At 53.0% G+C, this 7,381-nt stretch overlaps 1 pseudogene; it reads left to right on the top strand.

Moving 5' to 3' along the window:
* Nucleotides 1-220: 220 nt before the first annotated feature.
* Nucleotides 221-1,607, top strand: LOC129694726 (zinc finger protein 239-like; annotated as a pseudogene).
* Nucleotides 1,608-7,381: the final 5,774 nt, after the last annotated feature.

The following is a 7,381-nucleotide window of genomic DNA, read 5'->3' as shown; positions in this document are numbered from 1 at the left end:
GCTTCGATGGAGGACCACATGACGGGGCACAACAAGGAGAAGCGTTATGAGTGCGACGTGTGTGGCAAGGCCTGGCGGAGCCCGAGCAAGCTGGAGATCCATCGGCGGGTGCACACGGGAGAACGCCCCTTCAACTGCTTGGAGTGCGGCAAGAGCTTCACCAGCTCCAGCAGCCTGCTGCGGCACAACCGCGTGCACTCCAGCGAGAGGCCCTTCAGCGATGGGCCTGGAGACCCACCGACGGATGCACACGGGCGAGAGGCCCTATGGCTGCTCCACCTGCGGCAAGAGCTTTACCCAGATGTCGGTGCTGTGTGAGCACCAGCGGGTGCACAGCAGTGAGCGGCCCTTCACCTGCCCCGACTGCGGCAAAGGCTTCAAGTTGCGCGCGGGCCTGAAGATGCACAGGTGCCTGCACACTGGGGAGCGGCCCTACACCTGCAGCGACTGCGGCAAGGGCTTCGCCAAGTACAGCAACCTGCTGGAGCACCAGCGCACCCACACCGGCGAGCGCCCCTACACCTGCGCCCAGTGCGGCAAGGGCTTCATCAGCTCCAGCGGCCTGCTGGAGCACCAGCGCACCCACACAGGGGAGCGGCCCTACACCTGCATCCAGTGCGGCAAGGACTACACCCACTCCAGAAGCCTGCTGGAGCACCAGCGCACCCACACCGGTGAGCGCCCCTACACCTGTGCCCAGTGCGGCAAGGGCTTCACCAGCTCCAGTCACCTGATGAAGCACCAGCGCACCCACACCGGCGAGCGTCCCTACACCTGCGCCCAGTGCGGCAAGGGCTTCACCCACTCCAGCACCCTGCTGGTGCACCAGCGCACCCACACCGGTGAGCGTCCCTACACCTGCGCCCAGTGCGGCAAGGGCTTCACCCAGCTCCAGTCACCTGCTGCAGCACCAGCGCACCCACACTGGCGAGCGCCCCTACACCTGCACCCAGTGCGGCAAGGGCTTCACCTGCTCCACCTATCTGCTGTCCCACCAGCGGGTGCACACCGTCGACAGTCCCTTCCCCAGCCCGGTGTGTGCAGAGCGCTTTGCCATGGCCTCCCACACCCTGTCTCACCAGCGCGTCCACACCAGTGACCAGCCCTACGACTGCCCGTACTGCGGTGAGGAGTTTGACAGCTCACGGGGGTTGCGGCAGCACCGGCGGACCCACGTCGGCGAGCAGCTGCTCCCACTGTGACAAGAGAGCATGGGGGCTGCGGGAGCACCAGCGGATACACACCGGAGAGAGACCCTTTGTGTGCGCTGAGTGTGGCAAGGGTTTCACCCACCTTGACCACTTGCTGGACCACTGACGAGTCCACACCGGCCAGCGCCCTTTCATCTACCCTCTCTGCAGCAAGGCCTTTGCCCGCTCCTCCAGCCTGCTGGCACACCGCCACGTGGATAGATAGGCACAGTTTAGGTAGACACAAAATGCTGGAAGGAATGGGTAACATTTCAGGATCGAGACCCATCTTCAGTGTGAACACGAAACGTCACCCATTCCTTGTCTCCAGAGATGCTGCCTGTCCTGCTGAGTTACTCCAGCACTCTGTGAATGTCACCTATCCATGTTCTCCACAGATGCTGCCTGACCCGCTGAGTTTCCATGTTCTCCAGCACTACAGCACATTGTGTTAGTCATAGAGTGATACAATGTGGAAACAGGCCCTTCGGCCCAACTTGCCCACACCGACCAACATGTCCCAGCTACACTAGTCCCACCTGCCTGTGTTTGGTCCATATCTGTCCAAACTTGTCCTATCCATGTAACTGTCTAACTGTTTCTTGGGTTAGTCTCAGCCTCAACCACCTCCTCTGGCAGTTTGTTCCATACTCCCACCACCCTCTGTGTGAAAAAGTTACCCCTCAGTTTCCTTTTAAATCTTTTCCCCTTCACCTTGAACCCATGTCCTCTGGTCCTCGATTCCCCCAGTCTGGGCAAGTGATTCTGTGCATCTAACTAAATTGTGCTCTATGCAAGATTCCAGAATCTGCAGTTTCTTGTGTCTCCCTCACCTATATCCACCTATCACTTCTGAAGAAGGGTCTCAACCTGAAACGTCACCCATTCCTTCTCTCTAGAGATGCTGCCTGTCCCGCTGAGTTACTCCAGCATTTGTGTTCACCTATCACTTGCCAGGCTTTGTCCAGCCCCCATCTCTCTTTTCCAGCTTCCTCCCCCCCACCCTCTCCACTCAGTCTGAAGAAGGGTCCTGACTCAAAACGTCGTCTGTCCATTCCCTCTAAAGCGGTGGAGGAACACAGTGGGTCAGGCCGCATCTGTAGAGGGAAGGGAATCTAAGGCAACCACTCCCACCTCTCCTTTCCAACTTTCTCCACCCCCCACACCAAGCAGTCTGAAGAAGGGTCCTGACCTAGAATGTTGCCTGTCCATGCTCTCCAGACGTGCAAGTTACTCCAGGAGATTGTGTCTCTCTTTGTAAACCAGCATCTGCTGTTCCTTCTTTATGTTTGTGAAGGGAAAACATTAGTTAAGACCAAAGTTGGACTCTTGAAGACTGAAAAAAGGTGAATTTATTATGGGGAACAAGGAAATGCCAGATGAGTTGAACAGGTACTTTGGATCCGTCTTCACTAAGGAGGACACAAACAATCTTCCTGATGTACCAGTAGCCAGAGGATCTAGGGTGCCGGAGGAACTGAAGGAAATCCACATTAGGCAGAAAATGGTGTTGGGTAGACTGATGTCACTGAAGGCTGATAAATCCCCAGAGCCTGATGGTCTGCATCCCAGGGTACTTAAGGAAGTGGCTCTAGAAATCTTGGATGCATTGGTGATAATTTTCCAATGTTCTATAGATTCAGGATCAGTTCCTGTGGATTGGAGGGTAACTAATGTTATGCCACTTTTTAAGAAATGTTGGGAGAGAGAAAACAGGGAATTATAGATGTTAGCCCAGGGGTGGGGAACCTTTTCATGTTGGAATGCCGCACTAAGTTAGCTGTAATCTAATAAGGCCGCATCCATGAAACTTCAATTAGATATAGTCCAAAATGTACTTTATTTTGTAAAAATCTAACTAATATGTACTAACTTCAAGAAAATGAAAAAAAATGTTAATTCTAAAGTTAACTAACCTTTTAATGACTTTGTTGTGACTGCTTTTTGTGGGAAAGCATTTGAATATTTGGTTGTAACATGGAGGTACGCAGTTTCAGCTGATCTTCTAGATGGGTATCCATCATTTGTGACCTTAAGGGCGTCTTGATTTGGGTTAGATAGAAGAACATTGATTCGCAGCAATAATAAGTGGTTGAAAAGCAAGAAAGCATTTTTCGTGCATATAACCATATAACCATATAACAATTACAGCACGGAAACAGGCCATCTCGACCCTTCTAGTCCGTGCCGAACACGTATTCTCCCCTAGTCCCATACACAGACCATAACCCTCCGTTCCTTTCCCGTCCATATAACTATCCAATTTATTTTTAAATGATAAAAACGTACCTGCCTCCACCACCTTCACTGGAAGCTCATTCCACACAGCCACCACTCTCTGAGTAAAGAAGTTCCCCCTCATGTTAATTCTGTCCCTAAACTTCTGTCCCTTAATTCTCAATATTATTCTCAATTCTCAATTCTTAATATCTTCCCTGATAAGCAATGCAACACCTCCACCTCTTGCCCCTCCAATGCTATCACACCTGAAGCAACGAAAACCTGAAATATTTAGTTTCCAATCACAGCCCTCCTGCAACCATGTTTCACTGATCGCCACAACACCATACTTCCAGGTGTCAATCCAGGCTCTAAGTTCATTCACCTTTCTTACAATGCTCCTAGCATTAAAATATACACATTTTAGAAACCACCCTCTCTTATTCTCTGTTCAAGAAGGAACTGCAGATGCTGTAAGATCGAAGATACACATAATTGCTGGAGAAACTCAGCGGGTGCAGCAGCATCTATGGAGCGAAGGAAATAGGCGACGTTTCGGGCCAAAGCCCTTCTTCAGACTGATGGGGGGTGGGGGGGGAGAAGGAAGGAAAAGGGGTGGAGGAGGAGCCCGAGGGCGGGCGGATGGGAGGGTGGGAGGAGACAGCTAGAGGGTTAAGGAAGGGGAGGAGACAGCAAGGGCTAGCAAAATTGGGAGAATTCAATGTTAATGCCATCCGGACGCAAGGTCCCCAGGCGGAATATGAGGTGCTGTTCCTCCAATTTCCGCTGTTGCTCACTCTGGCAATGGAGGAGACCCAGGACAGAGAGGTCGGATTGGGAATGGGAGGGGGAGTTCAAGTGCTGAGCCACCGGGTGGTCAGGTTGGTTATTGCGGACTGAGCGGAGGTGTTCGGCGAAACGATCGCCCAACCTACGCTTAGTCTCCCCGATGTAAATCAGCTGACACCTAGAGCAGCGGATGCAGTAGATGAGGTTGGAGGAGATGCAGGTGAACCTTTGTCGCACCTGGAACGATTGCTTGGGTCCTTGAATGGAGTCGAGGGGAGGTGAAGGGACAGGTGTTGCATTTCTTGTGGTTGCAACGGAAAGTGTTCGGGGAGGGGGTGGTACGGGAGGGAAGGGAAGAATTGACAAGGGAGTTATGGAGGGAGCGGTCTTTGCGGAAGGCAGACATGGGGGGAGATGGGAAAATGTGGCGAGTGGTGGGGTCATGTTGGAGGTGGCGGAAATGGCGGAGGATTATGTGTTGTATTTGCCGGCTGGTGGGGTGAAAGGTGAGAACCAGAGGGATTCTGCCCTTGTTGCAAGTGCGGGTATGGGGAGAGAGAGCAGTGTTACGGGGTATGGATAAGGCCCTGTTGTGAGCTTCATCTATGGTGGCGGAGGGGAATCCCCGTTCCCTGAAGAACGAGGACATTTCCGATGCCCTGGTGTGGAAGTCTCATCCTGGGAACAGATGTGGCGTAGGCGGAGGGATTGGGAGTAGGGGATGGAGTCTTTACAGGGGGAAGGGTGGGAAGATGTGTAGTCCAGATAGCCATATGAGTCAGTGGGTTTGTAATGTATGTCGGTCAGGAGTCTGTCCCCTGCGATGCAGATGGTGAGGTCAAGGAATGGTAGGGAAGTGTCGGAAATGGTCCAGGTGTATTGGAGTGCCGGATGGAAGTTGGTGGTGAAGTGGATGAAGTCAGTCAGTTGTGTGTAGGTGCAGGAGGTGGCCCCAAAGCAGTCGTAATCTCTTATTGTCTGTTTATTTTCTTTTTCTTCCTTCTCCCCTACATTTTGGGTCAGAGTGCTACCATTCTCTGCCTCCTGCATCACACACTGACTGCTAACTTTCCCAATTTGAGTCCCTCCTCCCAACCATACTAGTTTAGTCTCCCCAGTAGCCTTTGCAAATCTCCCCGCCAGGATATTGGTCCCCCCCGAGTTCAAGTGCAACCCGTCCTTTCTGTACAGGTCGCACCTTCCCCAAAAGAGGTCCCAATGATCCAGAAACTTGAATCCATACCCACTGCACCAGTCCCTCATCCACTCATTTATTCTCCACCTCACTCCATTCCTACTCTCACTGTCGCGTGGCACAGGCAGTAACCCTGAGATTGTTACCTTTGCAGTCCTTCTCCTTAACTCTCTACCTAACTCCCTAAATTCTTCTTTCAGGACCTCTTCTCTTTTTTTACCTATGTCGATGGTACCTATATGTACCACAACCTCAGGCTCCTCTCCCTCCCATTTCAGGATTTCTTGGACATGTTCAGACACATCCCTGACCCAGGCACCAGGGAGGCACACTACCATCCGGGTCTCCTGTCTGCGTCCACAGAATCGCCTATCCGACCCCCTGACTATAGAGTCCCCTATTAGAATTGCCCTCCTCTTCTTTTCCTTACCCTTCTGAGCAACAGGACCGGTCTTTGTGCCAGAGACCCGGCCGCTGTCGCTGCCCCCAGGTAGGCTGTCTCCCCCACCCTTACTCAAACATGACCCCGGCACTCCCTCACCTCCCCCCACACTACAATGTCTCCCCACCCCCTCCTATGCTGTAGTCCCTTAACCCACCAGCCCCCAACCTCACATCTCTCCCCATGCTCTCTGCACCCCAGCCCCTACCCCACCTCTCTCTCCCAAAGATCTTATAGCGGAGCTCCGCTATAAGATCTTTGCTCTCTCCCTCCCCCAGCCCTACCCAACCCTCCTGCGGCATCACTACCCCACTTGCACTACTCCCCTCCTCTCTCCCCGCTGCCTCGGCCCGCGCACCCCTCCTCCCCGCCTAGGCCTCGGGCCTCCCCGCTGCCCCGGGCCGCGCACCCCCCCCCCCCCCTCTGCCCCCTGCCCCCGCTGCCGTGCCGCGCACCCCCCTCTCCCCGCCCAAGTCAAAGACCAAAGCGAAGATACGGGAGCGGACGCGGAAGCAAAGATCTGATCTTTGGCCAGAAGCAAGATGGTGGAGGCTGGTTGCTAAAATGGGCCCTATAATCGCCCATGAATCTGCCTATGACCATACTGCGTGTTTTGCGTAGGAGTCAGCCATCTTGCTCTGCTATAAGATCTTTGATCGAAAGTTGGGAAAAGCGGAAGTACAATGGGATCTGGGGGTCCTTGTTCATCAGTGACTAAAAGTAAGCATGCAGGTACAGCAGGCAGAGAAGAAAGCAAATGGCATATTGGTCTTCACAACAAGAGCAGTTGAGTATAGGAGCAAAGAAGTCCATCTGCAGTTGTACAGGACCCTGGTGAGACCACACCTGGAGTATTGTGTGCAGTTTTGGTCTCTAAAGGTTCACCAGGTTAATTCCCGGGATGGCCGGACTGTCATATGCTGAGAGAATGGAGCGGTTGGGCTTTTACACTCTGGGGTTTAGAAGGATGAGAGGGCATCTTTTTGAAACATATAGGATTATTAAGTGTTTGGACACGCTAGAGGCAGGAAACATGTTCCCGATGTTAGGGGAGTCCAGAATGATGGGCCACAGTTTAAGAATAAAGGGTAAGCCATTTAGAACGGAGATGAGGAAACACTTTTGAACAAAGTGAGTTGTGAGCTCTGCACACGCCGGGCTGGGGAAGGGACTGTCGCCGGTGTGCACCTGCTGGTGGTGGAGGCCGGTTCTCTGGATACTTTCTAGCGAGAGCTAGATAGGGGTCTTAAAGATAGCAGAGTCAGGGGATATGGTGAGAAGGCAGGAACAGGGTACTGATTGTGGATGATCAGCCATGATCACATTGAATGGTGGTGCTGGTTTGAAGGGCCGCTTGGCCTACTCCTGCACATGTTGTCTCTTGTCTAATGTCTATTCTATCAGGACTAGGCGTGTATTTCACCCTGTACTTGCACTCGGTCCTCCAAGGCCACCTGGATCTCCCGGTTGCCAACCATTTTAACTCCCCTTCCCACTCCCACACTGAACTTTCTGTTCTGGGCCTCCTACATTGCCAGAGTGAGG

The sequence above is a fragment of the Leucoraja erinacea genome, unplaced genomic scaffold, assembly GCF_028641065.1.
Source record: "Leucoraja erinacea ecotype New England unplaced genomic scaffold, Leri_hhj_1 Leri_777S, whole genome shotgun sequence".
NCBI lineage: Eukaryota > Metazoa > Chordata > Chondrichthyes > Rajiformes > Rajidae > Leucoraja > Leucoraja erinaceus.
The sequence above is the reverse complement of the archived record's forward strand: the minus strand, read 5'-3'. Positions and strand labels throughout refer to the sequence as shown.